Raw genomic sequence first — 14450 nt, forward strand, 5'->3', positions numbered from 1 at the left:
ACAATGTACTTCTGGCCTCTAGCTGAAGTTCAAGCATTGAAATTGTTGCAAAGGATAAAGACTTCTCTTCCAAAAGCATAACAAAAGGTAGGAAGAAGCTCTCCTCCAGCACCAAGGTAGCCAAACTTTTTGCAGGTGCTGAAAGAAAAGCATAAATCGCCACCCTACTGCTTTCCCTTTTTGCACCTTACAGAAAAAATTCCAAGCATAATGGCAGGGTTTGTTGCTTTGAATATGTTTGAAAGGCACTGAAAGATAAAGCAAAAAACGGAAAACTTTTCCTAAGAACTAACACAATTACTATACTTCAGAGAAAGCAGTACCCCTATTCACATCAACTCCACATCTCTATTTTCAGTAACAGAAATAGCTAACCCAACTCATGCTCCCTACCCTGGCAGCTGCCCCTTGCTAGCAGGGAATGAAAAGTCCGCAAGCCATTCTTGGTTTTGGAAGGTACTGTCAAAGCAGAGTGACAACAACAAACATAAAAGCTCGTCTACATCAGTGACTCCTACAGAAAAGATGCATTCCCCAAAACCACCACAAAAGTAGTAATCTAGAACAGATAATTTTATGTAATGAATACTAAAATAATAATCTTTTAACAGAAAATTCTGAAGAAAAAAAAATATATTTTATGCAGGTAAGGGAATTTGTTTCATATTCTATGGTCTAGTCTGCCTGATGCTCTTTCCTCAGTGTTCCTTCTAATACACTCGAGATTTCTTCCTTGGAAAAACATACACATATCAGAAATGTTTTCTGCTTTATGACATTTAATTTGTACTGAATTTATGACAATATACAAAAACCCCAAATTCTGAAAGTTTGGACAAAAGCTAGGTCCACTGCAACAGTACTAGAATCACCCAAAAATTCAGCAAATTACTTCTTCCTCTTGAAAGCCCTTTGTTAAAACATGCTTTCTCAATTTTTGTGCGATGACCTTTAGTATGAAGACTGACTTTTCATCAATACACGTAATTGATTTGTTTCAATTACAAAACAAAATGCATTTTCTTCTGTAAGCAGCACATTTCAAGTTCAAACAACTGTGAATATGCAGCCCATTCTTGTTGTCCCTGAACTTTGTGTCAAGCTCTAAAAACATGTTTATACGGAAAGAAGAAAACCATAATACTGGCTCCAAGATGCCTCCAGCTATAGGGCCTTGGAGGGTCGAGCTAAGTTGCCTTTATGAATGCAGAAAGTAGGCACTTACTTTGCTTTCCTGTTTACAGTTTAACACAGTTATAGGGAACTATTAAGGCCTAGAAATGCATTTTCTTGTGTAAAATTTTCATAAAATTATGGAATGACTCAAGTTGGAAAGGATCCTAGAGGTTATCTGGTCCAATGCAGTGCCCAAAGCAGGGTTGAACTCTGAAGTTATGCCATCTTTTTCAGGCACTGTGCAGGGTATTTTGGTTATCTTCAAAGATGCACATTCCAAAACATCTCCAGACAGTCAACTCCAGTGTTTGACCACCCATTCTGGAAGGATTTTTTTCTCATATGTTAAGTTCTCTTGCTGCAACACATGTCCATTGCTTCTTAACTTTTTGTTGTATGTTGCTGAGAAGACTCTGTCTTCTTTAAAACCAATCATCAGATTAAAAGAAGACTGCAGTCAACTCCCTATCCGTACTCAGCTTCCTCTTCTCCAAACAAAACAAACACGGCTCTTCTAGTATTTCCTCATACATCATGTGGAAGTCATCATGGACATATTCCAGAAATCTCCTGGATTGCTCATGCAGTGTGGTACCTCCAACAGTTACTAGGACAGTTAAAGCCCCCCCTGAGGATCAGGGTCTGTGACAACAGGGCTTCTTCCAGTTCTTGAAAAAGACCTCATCTAGTTCTTCCTCATCATGCTATCTGGAGGAGTCGCCCATCACAACATTGCTTGTATTGGTGTACCTTCTAATTCCCACCCATGAACCATCAGGTGTCCCATCGCTCATCCCCTGGCAGAAATCCATGTATTCTCACCACTCTCTTTCATAAAGTGCAGTACTTTCTCCTTGCCGTACCAGCCTGTCCTTCCTAAAGAATCCGTATGCACCAATTATAGCACTCCCGATTCATGAACTAACCCAGCACACCTCTGTGATTCCACTGAGGTTATAGCCTTGCACCTGCATGAAGTCCTCCTTTTCCTCTCACTTGTTCCCTGTGCTAAGTATATTAACATGCTTGCATTTCAGATGGGAATCCAACAGTGGTGGTTTCACAGAAAGGATGTAAAGGATCTCCCCATCATGCTGTCCTTATTTGTGTGCAGACACTTGAGGTGGGCCTTCACTGGCCTGTTTTGTTTGTTCCAGGATCTCTCTTGTCAAAATTGCTTACTAGCTGGGTCCATCACTTCCTTACTTGAATGTCGATCAATTCCACTCTCTCTCTCCCCTGAATTCACTAGATTGCTCAACCTAATGCTTGCCCTACCAAGGGCAAGATCCCCTGATCTTGTCTCTTACAATAATGATTCTCAAAGAGCGCACAACAACTGTAAAAATCCAGTCTCTGCTGCCACGTAGTCATGGCTGTTATGCTCCACATGTCTCTTGGCAATATCTTTGGTGCCCATAGTGGAGATCAGCAGCAGGTAGTATACTGAGGAACAGACAACCCTTGGCAGTCAATCCACAATTTCCAAGCCATTGGCAAGCAGCAAATCTTGAACAGAGGTCAGGTTCACAGATGAGGAGCTCTGTCTCTTGCAGCAGAATGCTGCCCAGTATTATAAACTGCCACTTTCTTCTGGTGCTGCTACCGGGCTCAAGCTCAGATGGATACTTGGGAGCTCCAGAAACCTTTCTTGTTGTCATGGCACTGAACCTGTAGTTGCAGAGCTGACAGTGGAGCAGAAGCCTTCCTCCTGATGTCAAAAGTTGCAGACTTCCAGCCTTCATCATCACAGGGCTCCCCATCTCCCAGACCAGTAAGCACTCACTCTCCTTTCTCCTCCTTTGAGAATCAGGCTTTTATACCTGCAGGGTCTCAGAGAAGATCCAATCAGTCCCTCATTCATCACTTCTAGTGATGCCAGCACAGCTTGCTGACATCTTCCTGCATTTTCATTACATGGCAATGTAGATCTGTCACCCCCAGCTGCAGCTTCCAGCACTCCTGCAGCTGGAGATTAGGAGGGCTCCATCTTCCCTCCAGAGTGAGATCTGACAAAGTCTTCACACATCAGGGACAGATCCAGCTGGAGCTAGGAATTGTGTGTTGTGGCATGCCACCACCATCACTGAGCACACACACACTGTCCTCTCTCTGTGTGAGACACCAAGCAAGGCGCTCCTTCAGCTGGCTGCCTCTGAGAGTGGTGCTTTTGTGGGCTTCTCCCTCACACCCAGTGAAAGGGTGCCTGGCCTTCTCTAGTCAGGAGATAGCTAGAAGGAAGGCTCAATGCACATTTTGATCAGGTGTGACTGACAGAACTTAGTAGGAGCAGCAGCCTCCACTAGCCATCCTCTCCTTGCAGCAGAGGCACTCTCAAATTCCTCAGAGTTTCCATCAATCCTCCCACCATCCCACAAGAAAAACCCTGATAATCCAGAACCAAAAGGTGGAAACTGCTCTGCAAACTTTTCCTCTGATGGCTGCAGCATGGCAGAGGATATGTAAAGCCAGCAGGTATGTAGATAGCACATCCCACCTCATTACTATACAATCGTCCTTAAGCAGAAGAAAAGATCTGGGGAAATTCCGCATCTGTATCCATCAGAAGTTCCTGTCTGTCAAGCTACTAAACTTAACTTCCTCTCCATTACAAGCAACAGAGGAAAGTCTATGAACCTAAATCCATTTAACAGATTCATATCCCACAATGGGCCCTCACTTTTTCCCTCCCTCTCTCCCCACCTTTTCTTTCAAAGGGTGTTTAGGGAGTTACTTATGTGATAATGTGGAAAATGATATTCAGCCTGTGGCTCTAGAGCCTCGTGCAACTCTCTGGTATTGGTAGAATGATTAGGTTTGACATGGTTTTGATTAAATTTCTCTTGCTCTGCATGGCCTCAAGCTGAGTTAAGAGCACTGATAATGTGAACATTGCCGAGGAAGTGCAAAGGAGTACCTGAAATCCTTAGAAAATGGCCTAAATCTGTGAGGATATTGGCTTTTCTACAACATGGAACATGTCAAATAGAAACAAAGCATCCTCAGCTTTTCAGCACAAGGGTAAAATCTGCATTAACAAAAACCTTTAAAGTAATCGTAATATTATGCCTGAAAGCAGAATGCAATGATTAAGCTGAGTTTTAACACAGAATGACTCTGGGTCCTAGAGAGGCATGCCCATTTAACACCACACAAAGTTAAGATGCCACGTCTGCCACTGATCATTAACAAACCTTCCCAGCATATACCTGAGTTGCCAAAAGGCCTGAAAACCAATCTTGGACACTCGCAGAGAATTTGTTGACTATTACACAGTAACATACCAGCTCAGTACTTCTGTGACAAGCACTTGAGCACTACACTCCTCAGCCCTCTGCAGGTCTGTTCAGTCATAGAACTGGAACAGTCAGGATGTCAAACAGCAACACTTCACACACAGACTCATGAGGTTTTACAACTATCTACATTTAAATAATATGCATTTCCCTGCATACTACACAGGTCAAGGCTGTTCTCTGGAAAAAATTCTAATGTACAAACATTCCCAGGTGATACTGACACAATCCACACAGCAAAAACTGTCAGGCACATCCAAAGGACAAGACTACAAGAACAGAAGACAACAGAAGGCAATACAGATATGAAAGTATACACTCAATCAGAATGTGACAAAGGATAATACATCAACAAGCAATCATACACAACCTACTAAAACAAGTTCGTTTTCATCTGTCATTTCTGGACATGAGATCCCTAAGAAGATCCTTCACATACGAGGTCTGGGAAGCAGGTTCTCTTAATTACCTCTGAGTTTCACAGAATAAGAAATCTGCATTTTAGCTAATACCACTGGTATCACTTTGGAATAGTCAACCTGAAAAGGGGTATTTGCTCTACAGTTGTGACCTTGAATGCCAAGTTTCAGCAAGGAGCAAATATTTACAACTACTTATAAACCCCTAAAAATAGGGGTTCATAACAGAAATGCTGACAGACCTTAACTAAGTTGGTGTGAGCGGGCGCCACTATAATTAAATAAATCACCAAGGTCTGTTGACAATTAGAAAACTCATTTTGGTTTGCCACAGAGACAAACAAAAATTCTGTTCATTATAATTTTACTGGAATATGATGTCATAACATGTAAGCATACTGAAACAATCTGCTGCTTTTCTAGCCAAAATATTAATTGCATACTAAGGAGCCCTTGGGGCCTCTTCCTTCTTGGCCATCAAATCCACACACACAAAGACAAATAAAGTATTAGTGCATGCGCTGTGTGTTCATACTGCATTTCTCTGGATTCCTCAATGGCACAAACGTTTCTGATAAATATTGTTACCATACTCTTAGAAGGGGCTAAAAAAACAAGTGCGAGCTGAAGCATAAGGAAACCAGGAAGTTTAATTAGATTGAGTCTCCAGCTAATAACTCCAGTGAAGTTTTGTCTAAATTCTAATGGTCAAGGTATTCTTCACCTATGTAAAAAACAATGACTAAATCCATATACTCCCCTAGTATGGAAGCATTATAGAAATTATTATTATCCTATTTCCATTTTGTATCGAAAGCAAAAAGGAACAAGGACCGGTACGGCCAAGATGAGAGCTGCTAAAATATGACATCCAAACTGGTATAGGAAAGTCATTCTTCGGATGCCAGCTCCATGCTGAAAAGGTCATTCTCTGCTCCTGTCCCTCAGGCTCCTTTTCCACACCAGTTCAATCGAGCTGGCAGCCCTGCATACGTGGCTCAACCAGAAGAATGCTCTGAGATCTGCAAGTGCGGGGACAGAGACACGGGCTGTGCAGTGGAGTAGGAAATGGTATTCACTGTGAGCAACTTCTTCTCCATAACATCTGACATTTCTCTGGGGGAGCAAGATGCTTAGTGCAGCTGTTCCCTGGCCATGCCCTATTTTTCTAAGCAGTCCATTAGCCACATGGATTTCTTACAGATGTGAGTTCTCTGTTTTGAAGAGTGAAACGTCCAGCACAGCCACTTTTGTCTTCACACGGCCTACCTTCTGGTTCTCTACACAGGTCCTTAGCAACACCCAGAAACAAAGACTCTTTTCCAAGTACTCCTTTGAAGAACTACAGCACACTATCCCTGGATCAGTCTAGCTGTCCTCTCCTAGATCACCTCCACATCCTCCAAAAACAATCTTTAAGCAAGCAAGACTAAGCACAATGTAGCACTTTTAGCTATGCATACCCCTTATCAGACTGAAAGAGAAATTTCTGAAGATGCTCTTCAGCTGATTTAAACAGTCTATTACCATTTTCACTCTTCCTAATGTTGACATTCCCTCAGCCATGCCACACAGCTGAGATAAAAATAATGTAATCTTGTCCCAGATTACCCTTCATTCAGAAGATGATTTAAACTGTGATTTGAATATTTAAAAAAAATGATAAAATCAATGTAATTCTGGGTGATTCAATATACTTTCTCTATATAATACTTGCTATTATCAGTTTATGAAACCAATTTTGACCCACTTATGGAACCCCCCTAAGGAATTGCATGTTTAATGACCTATGTCTAAATTGTAAAGAATAACTGAGTGTTGGAAACATATTAACAGAAACAGATTCAAAAGCAATTTTTACATTTATTTTTTTTTTTAGAAATAACGAGATCACAAAGCACAGATACTGCCCATGTTAAGAAAGAGAAACCCCAAACCTTCTTCACTTCTAAACATCAGCATAAGTAAATCCTGAATTAAACAGCCAAGTGCCATGAGTAGTAAGCACTATGTGGTCCTCTTCATCTGTCAGGGTCTACCAGAAAACACATAAGATACTTGCTTCCAATACTTCTACTGGGAGGATGATCTAGAAGCTGGGATGATATTTAGAAATATTCTAATGTTCAGTCTGGTTATAATGTTATGTTTTGTTTTGCACCAACAGTATCCTTTAATCTACATATCTCTTGTACCTTTTTATTACGTTTAACTTCTAATGCAAGCATTCCCGTTCTCTCACAGCCTTTGTTCTGCAAGTGAGCAACCTGAGGTATTTTAGAATCCTTCTGTTTAATTAAAGGCTTCCCACTGTCCTGATAACCCCTCATAGCCCTTTCCTATACTTGGTCCTGTTCCCAAACTTAAGGGTTAGGATCGGTGGATGACACACCCTACAAAAGACCAACAGTGCTCTGTATAACAGCAATATTTATATATCTTTACCAGAAATACCTTGCTCAACACATTCTTAAAAATCACATTTCCTTTCCTCTGGCTCAATCAGATCAGTTGTTCTTAGTTTATCTTGCAAATAGTTACTAATATCAGACGACTATCCTGTTTTGAGATTTCCATCTGAATAGTCTTCACATGACAAATGAGTTTGTACTACAAGTGCCTATACTCTTGATCTTACATTTTATACTGGAAAGCCTGGTCTCATGCCATTTCTAGTTCATCAGTTGTTACAATCACCAAATTCTTCCTGTGTATTCTGATCTTCCTTTGTAGTGATGACACCTTCTGCATTCCATGACCACTTTCCTACTTTCTGTGCACCTTTAACAAAAATAACAGCACTTAAACTTCCTCCAAGTTTGATTTTTAATACTAACGATCACTTTTATTCTCCTTTGCCACCCTGCATTCCTTATACAAGTCCTCATCTCCTTCATTTTAACAAAAACAAAATTCTTATCCAATGCTATAAAATACTTCACTGAAACCCACTAAATAATGTCTACTTTACTCTCTACCTAAAAAATGAGCTAACACGTACAAGGTTAACACGTTAGTCAGACATGCTCTACCTTTAGTATACGGTACCATCAGGCTGAGTTTTAACCTGTTTCACTTCTCTGTCTTTATTTAAGCATTGTTTTAAAATTTATGCTGACTCCGCAAATATTTAACGTAGTTAATGATTATTCACGTTTTTTTCTTTATATTGGGTCAGACTATTCAGTCCTTTCAAACAACACAATTAGCATAATAAAAAAAATGACTCACACTTTCACTATCACAATATCAAATCTCTTCAAACAATTCTAAGTTAAAAAGAAAAGGGGAGAAGATTCAGTTTCACGTAATATTATCTACCATAGAATCTTCCCAGGAGAACTTGTGATGATAAGACAACAATATTGTCACATCACTGTATCTTTGAATTCCAAGTTGCTGAATACAGATATTTGGCTGAAAATAAATATTCAATATTTACTCTCTGCACATGCCACTTATTTGTTGACCGTCTGCAATAAAGAACGTGTACACTGACGAGTGTTCCGTATCAAAAGTAATTAGAAGAAGCCAACAGAAAGCTACATAATACTTTAACCGCCACAGATCAACCTAACAGGTACTACAACAAACATACTGAGCCGGCTTTGCAGCACCGGTTATAGACAGCTGCTCACATGCAGAGAAAGTTCAGATCTCTGATTCTGCTTTTATTTCTCCTTCTACTGGGAGATTCAGTCTAAAGCCCTTATTAAAAGTGGAAGAAGGGACTCAAAGCCAGCCTGAGTAACCTTTTGAAAACAAAGAAAAGTTAATGTAAGAGTGTCCCCATGGCAGGGGTGCTGGAGCTTGATGACATTTAAGATCCCTTCCAACCTAAGCCACTCTACAATTCTATGAGATATGGGTGAAAAAGGCTGTGAAGAAGTATAAAGAAAAAATAGGAAAAAAAGGATCATGACATGAACCTTTCAAAGTACTACACAAGGGAGACAGGGTAGGAAATAAAAGTGAAAAATAACAATCAAAATCAAGAAGAGTGCACAGAACAAAATGTTATGTTCCTCTGGAGAAGTACTTTTATCTATCAACCAAGCAATTAAGTCATGAAAATGGTCAACACAACATCAACTTATTCTTGCCTGCAGACATAGCATAGACACTATAAGGACGTAACAGAAATATTGCCTCCAGAGTTTAAGGCACTGAAATGTCAAGTGGTCAATGTTGAAATGGGGACGGAGGTTGGGGAGGGAGAAAAAGATAAATACAAGTAAAAAGAAAATGTTCTTTTCCGTGACATAAAAACAAGTACAATGAGAACAAAAGAGAAAACATAATGAAGCTGTGATGTACACTGCATGCTTAGAGGTTAGAACAGACATCCAGAAGACAAACATCTCAAACTCTTATCTACTTTGCTCATAAAATTTCCCATGAACTGTATTACTCACTAATCTTTACAAGCACGCAGAGTGGTTACTGAGAATGCTGTCCAAATACCCATTACAGTAAAAGAACATAAATAGTGTTGCATATCTAACTACAATATCACTTTCCTTCTCCATAAGAAATTCGCATCTAAAAAAAATCATGCCACTTGCCAACCTATGGACTTAGCAAATGAGAAAATAAAGTATATCATTCATCTATCATACTGGTAATATGTGAATAGAAATAAAATCATCTATGGGCTAAGTCTTCACAGAAATTACTTAACATTGTGCACAGAGGAAGAAGGCCCAAGAAAGCTTAAAGAGCAATTCTTCCCATCCAATTTAAGTTAAATTGAAATAACTAGTGCATATTGAGGTACATTCTGTTCCCACTTGGAGGAATGTAAACATACAGACACTAAATTGCGTTCTCCTGAGTCAAAATTTAACCTATCATTTTAAGGTTGGCAATTAAAGGACTGACACTAAGAACAAATTGAAAAATCACACTTAATTATGGCTTAGCAAGCCTCCTCTAAGCAGCTGAGCATAGTTAACTCACAGCGCATGTTCTCGTAGCTCACCAGTCATCATCCTCTAAAAATGCACTATCACAGCCAGCAGCAGCTTCTGTCCAGAAATCTAACCACCTTTACCATCAGACTTGGAAAGAAATGAAACATGGAGAAAGAGAGAGCTTGGCCAATGGGGAACAGAGCATATCTTGTGTTGCTATGCACTAATCCCATTAACAAGTTGAAAACAACGAGGATGACCTTACAAGGGAAGACTTGGGAAGGAAAGGGAAGCCTTGGGACGCGAAGGGAAGGGTCTGCTAATCATTTACAGCAAAGATAGAAAGGGGCAAAATGGTAAGAGAGCAAAAAGAAGAGTGCTGAATTCTTTCAGTACTTCAGTTCTTTCCTACACAAAGACATAAAAAGTGCAGTACTTCCTAGGGAGCATATTCATGAAAAGCACGCATAATACTTCTCTTCCAATGCTTCCATTTTTCAAACTTTAGTGGATGTAACGGATTTACACCAATGATCAACAAGGAAATATACAGTCATAGCTAACAGAATGATAAATGACTGCAATGAGGGTCCAGTGCCAGTGGTCACTGATGCACAGTGAGTTGCCTCAGCCGGACCGCTGAATACAATTCAATGCATCAATATTAATACCGAAATAAAAGTTGGATTGTGTTAGCACAATATACTAAAACATGGGATCCTAGAATTGCTAACAAACAGGAAACGTAGGAAATGTTTATAAGCTAGTATGGAATTACATTTTAGAAAGCAGGGACTATGTAAAAGATTTTGAGGATAGGGATACCATTCCCATCAAGATCATTGATTAGATGTGTATCCAAAATGGCTGTTCTGACTTTTGATTTCATAAAAAAATCTAGTATAGAAAGTTACTTCTATTGAGTAGAAATAAGGTGCAGCTGTTACTGCCTGTCTTCTTAAGAACTGTCACTTCTGTTCCACTGACATGAATGCCAGACTTCCGTCTAAGTCTGTAAGATGGTCAGACTCCATTTTCTCCTCTTTTGTCATGGCAAAGAGACTCAAAGCTAAGAAAGGCTGTTGCTGTTTGTTTGGTTTTTTGTTTGTTTGTTTATATTTCTGGAGATGATTTCCCTTTTGATCACAACTGGAGATGATGCTCCATTTCAGTGAAACAACTCATACAAACAACTCTTAGTGCCAAAGTACATGATGCTGTGAGTTCAGCTGCCCTTTCTCTGACAATAACCAACTTGAACTGGCATTCTTTTTTTAAAAAGGTCCTGGACAGAAAAGCAGATATTTAGAAGACCCTGGAAATTAGCATGCTGAAAAGATGTTAACCATACTTTCTCTCACAGAAAACAAGCAGCCACCAAAATTACTGCTTTCGAAAAGACATAAAGAGGAACTACATTCTAGTGTTGGTTGGTGAGAATTTCTATTCTAGACTCATTTGTAAAGGGAATCCTGCCATAAAAGAATCTTAAGACATCTTTTTTAAGAAAAATTTACACTTTCTCAGTCTGTGGCAAAACTTACAGTTCAAAAGACCTTGGCCTAGGAGAGATGCTGTTTCCATCCCAATTCCAGTCAGATCTTATTGAGTTGTTATCTGGTAAAAATTAGTCACTAACTCTCTTTTGCTTGCTTCCCTCAGCAAAATTATTATATTCCCTCAAACTGTTATTTGAACTCTAACAGTAGTTGACCTGTGGCATTACAAGAAAAGCTGGCAAAGAAAAGAGAATGCATTTGATGATCAGGGTTCATGTTCTGGACACAGCAGAAAGGCCATAACAAGGAAGGAGGGCATCTGGGCTTGCTTCTGCTGATAATGTCTTACAGATCCACAGTTCAGTACACCACAGGAAAAAAAGACAAGTGTGAATAAAAAGCTAACTTTTTTAGCTTTTTAGAGAAATACACTGTGGAAAGTGGAAAGAAAGAAATACACTCTAAACGTTCCCACTCTTGGGAAAGCATTCTGAATCAGTATTTAGCTTCATACACACCAACAATGCTAGTCTTATGTTGGTATCCTGATAGTAAAGCATCCTTAAACAATCAGATATAGGGAAAGGACTGGGGGACACCCACCAAACTGCAAGGCCAAAAGATGGAAGAAGTTCTTTGGGTCTTGGGGAAAGATGCTGGCTCTGAAGATTTTTGAATCGGGTTTACAAGAACTCCCTCAAGTGGAAGAACAGTGTTGAAAGACATCCATTAATGAGGAAGATCTCTATTTCATCCTTACGCTTTCCAGCCTAAGCGAGAGCAAGAAAAATCACAGTTGCCACTAGAGGGCATGGATCTGTACCTCCTCCAGAGCCAAGATCAGAGGAAGTCTGAAAGTCCAAAGAAAGAAATCTACTCAAACTCTGTCCACAGATGGAAGCTTCAGGAGAAATAATCACAATGTGAGCCAAGGACCACAAAAGCAAAGGGCAAGCAGATAGGGCAAGAATGCAAGTGGTTTGGGGAGCTCACAATATCCTGAAATCAAACACAGTTAGAAAAAAAGGAGAAAGAGAGAGAGAGAGAGAGAGAGAGAGAGAAGAATAAAGTACTAGGGCTCAGGAGTTCCCCTACAAGTAGGGCCAAGAGGTCACTGACAAAACTATCCACTCTTGAGTGAAGACAGTGCATAAGAATACAATGGTGCAAAACGTTATTCCTTTACATATCACATTTTAGGCATGAAGAAGTATGAAGCAGCTAAATGCTCTACTGCAGAGATGCTGCACAGGGAAAACTATCCACAGAGTTTTCCCTATATCCCATGAGCTCAATTTTAAGCTAAGTAACACTATTTTTAACAGCTGTCAATGTAAGATTGTAAATACACTTAAGAATATATATTTTATTGATTCCTGATAGGTTAAATGCACCCATTAACGTAGTGGATGGCAGCAATAGCATGAATATGTCAGAACGAATCCATTCCCTGTGTCAAGGCACATCACCTAACACCATTTTGTGAGCACTGTGAAACTTCACCCTAACAGGATGAGGCGACTACAGAAAAACAGCTTTCATGACGAGCTTAATGGAGCCCGTAGATTCCACTGCAGGATCTGGGTTTTCTGATCCCAGATACTCAATGCATTCTTTATGATTTAAAACACTGTAGAAATTAAACATGAGCTGTCAGAATTTTTATTGCAGGAATAAATATCCTCTGTCATTTTCTGACAGATTTAGGAATTCTTTAGTTTTTTATTTTTTAACAGACTATACTAATCACTATTGTCTAAACTGATAGCTACTGGCAATGGCAAAGCTCATCACCTGCAAGCTCCCTTGCCACTGTTCTTTTGGGAAAACTATCTTAAGACAAACAGATGTTTCTGCTGTTTTAAACCAACAGGAAATGGACTGACTTTCTCCCTTTTCCTTTCCTAGAAACAAATACTAGCAAAGAAAAACCCTAGCACAGCTGTACTCAACGCTTGCCTTACAACATGCCTGTGTGGGAGGCGTGCAATGACTGGGAACAAACAGGCCGGGGAAGTGAAATGTAGCATGCAGAAGATGAACACAAAGAATTCTTTTATAAATCTGCGAGCGGATTGTTACACCGTTACAGTGATGCACCAGCAGGGTAATAACGCTGATGTACAAGATTTTGCTCTGTATCCTGCCCCAGCTGGCAGTGTACAAGAGTTAGTGAACAATCAGCTGGCAATCTCAGTCCCTTTCAAGACAACCGATGTCCACACCATCGGAGAGCATCATTACACTGAGCAGTGTGGGCTTGGTGACCAGTTTGCAGCCTTATCCTTAAGGAAACGTTTTTAGGTTAAGCATGTGATATCCAATACTACACAGAATTCTTGCTGTCTTTTTGTAGATACACGCAACAATTCGATTTTCACTGCTAACAAATTGGCACCTTTTACATGCACTGAATTTACACATCAAAGTGAAAATGATATTAAAGTTGTTGCACTACAGCCTCAATCATTAGAGGAGAAGAAAGCTTGAGGACAATGATAAAACAGTGCAGTAAACCTACTTGAATGATAGTTTGATACTGGAATTATGACATGATAAAGTAAGGAAAAGCTCAAGTAGAGAAGGCAACTTTTTACTGTGCTTCTGCTGTGAAATTCTTGTACCAAAACACAAATTCATGCTGCCATCTAATGGTCTAAATCAAGTGTTTCCAGCTGAACAGTTAAATTGCTGATCTGAACTATCACTTCCATTGCTGTTAGGGCTACTGTTTCTTTTCCTCAAACTTTTTGAAATCCACATCTGTTGTCCAGAATAAAATTACACTACATTAAGGGAAATCTCTTTCAGCCAAACTGTTTATTTCTACTCTCACACAGTTTTTCAATTTTCTTCCCAAAGTGTTTTTGTTCACTTGTCCAAAATGCTGGGGAGAAGGGGGTAAGGAATGCAGAAGAGAGTTTTCTCAAAGTCACTCAGTAAATATCTTTATTATTTCACCTCTTAATTTATAAAACACAAATTTTAAGGACAAAACTTTTCAACAGTTAGTGGAAAAGCAAGGCAAAGTGGCTCCTTCTGGTCATTTTAGAGGAGAGATGTTACACCTTACAGATTAAATTAAATGACTGTCACCAGGTAAAAACCCCAGTGCTGTCCAACCTGCTCCATGAGCATGGGTTTTGC

At 39.7% G+C, this 14450-nt stretch overlaps 1 protein-coding gene across 13 annotated transcripts in view; it reads right to left on the reverse strand.

Moving 5' to 3' along the window:
• Nucleotides 1-14450, reverse strand: part of STAU2 (staufen double-stranded RNA binding protein 2) — a 166480-nt gene that overhangs the window by 117178 nt on the left and 34852 nt on the right. The gene's annotated exons all lie outside the window — the stretch shown is intronic.

This window comes from Gallus gallus, chromosome 2, assembly GCF_016699485.2.
Source record: "Gallus gallus isolate bGalGal1 chromosome 2, bGalGal1.mat.broiler.GRCg7b, whole genome shotgun sequence".
NCBI lineage: Eukaryota > Metazoa > Chordata > Aves > Galliformes > Phasianidae > Gallus > Gallus gallus.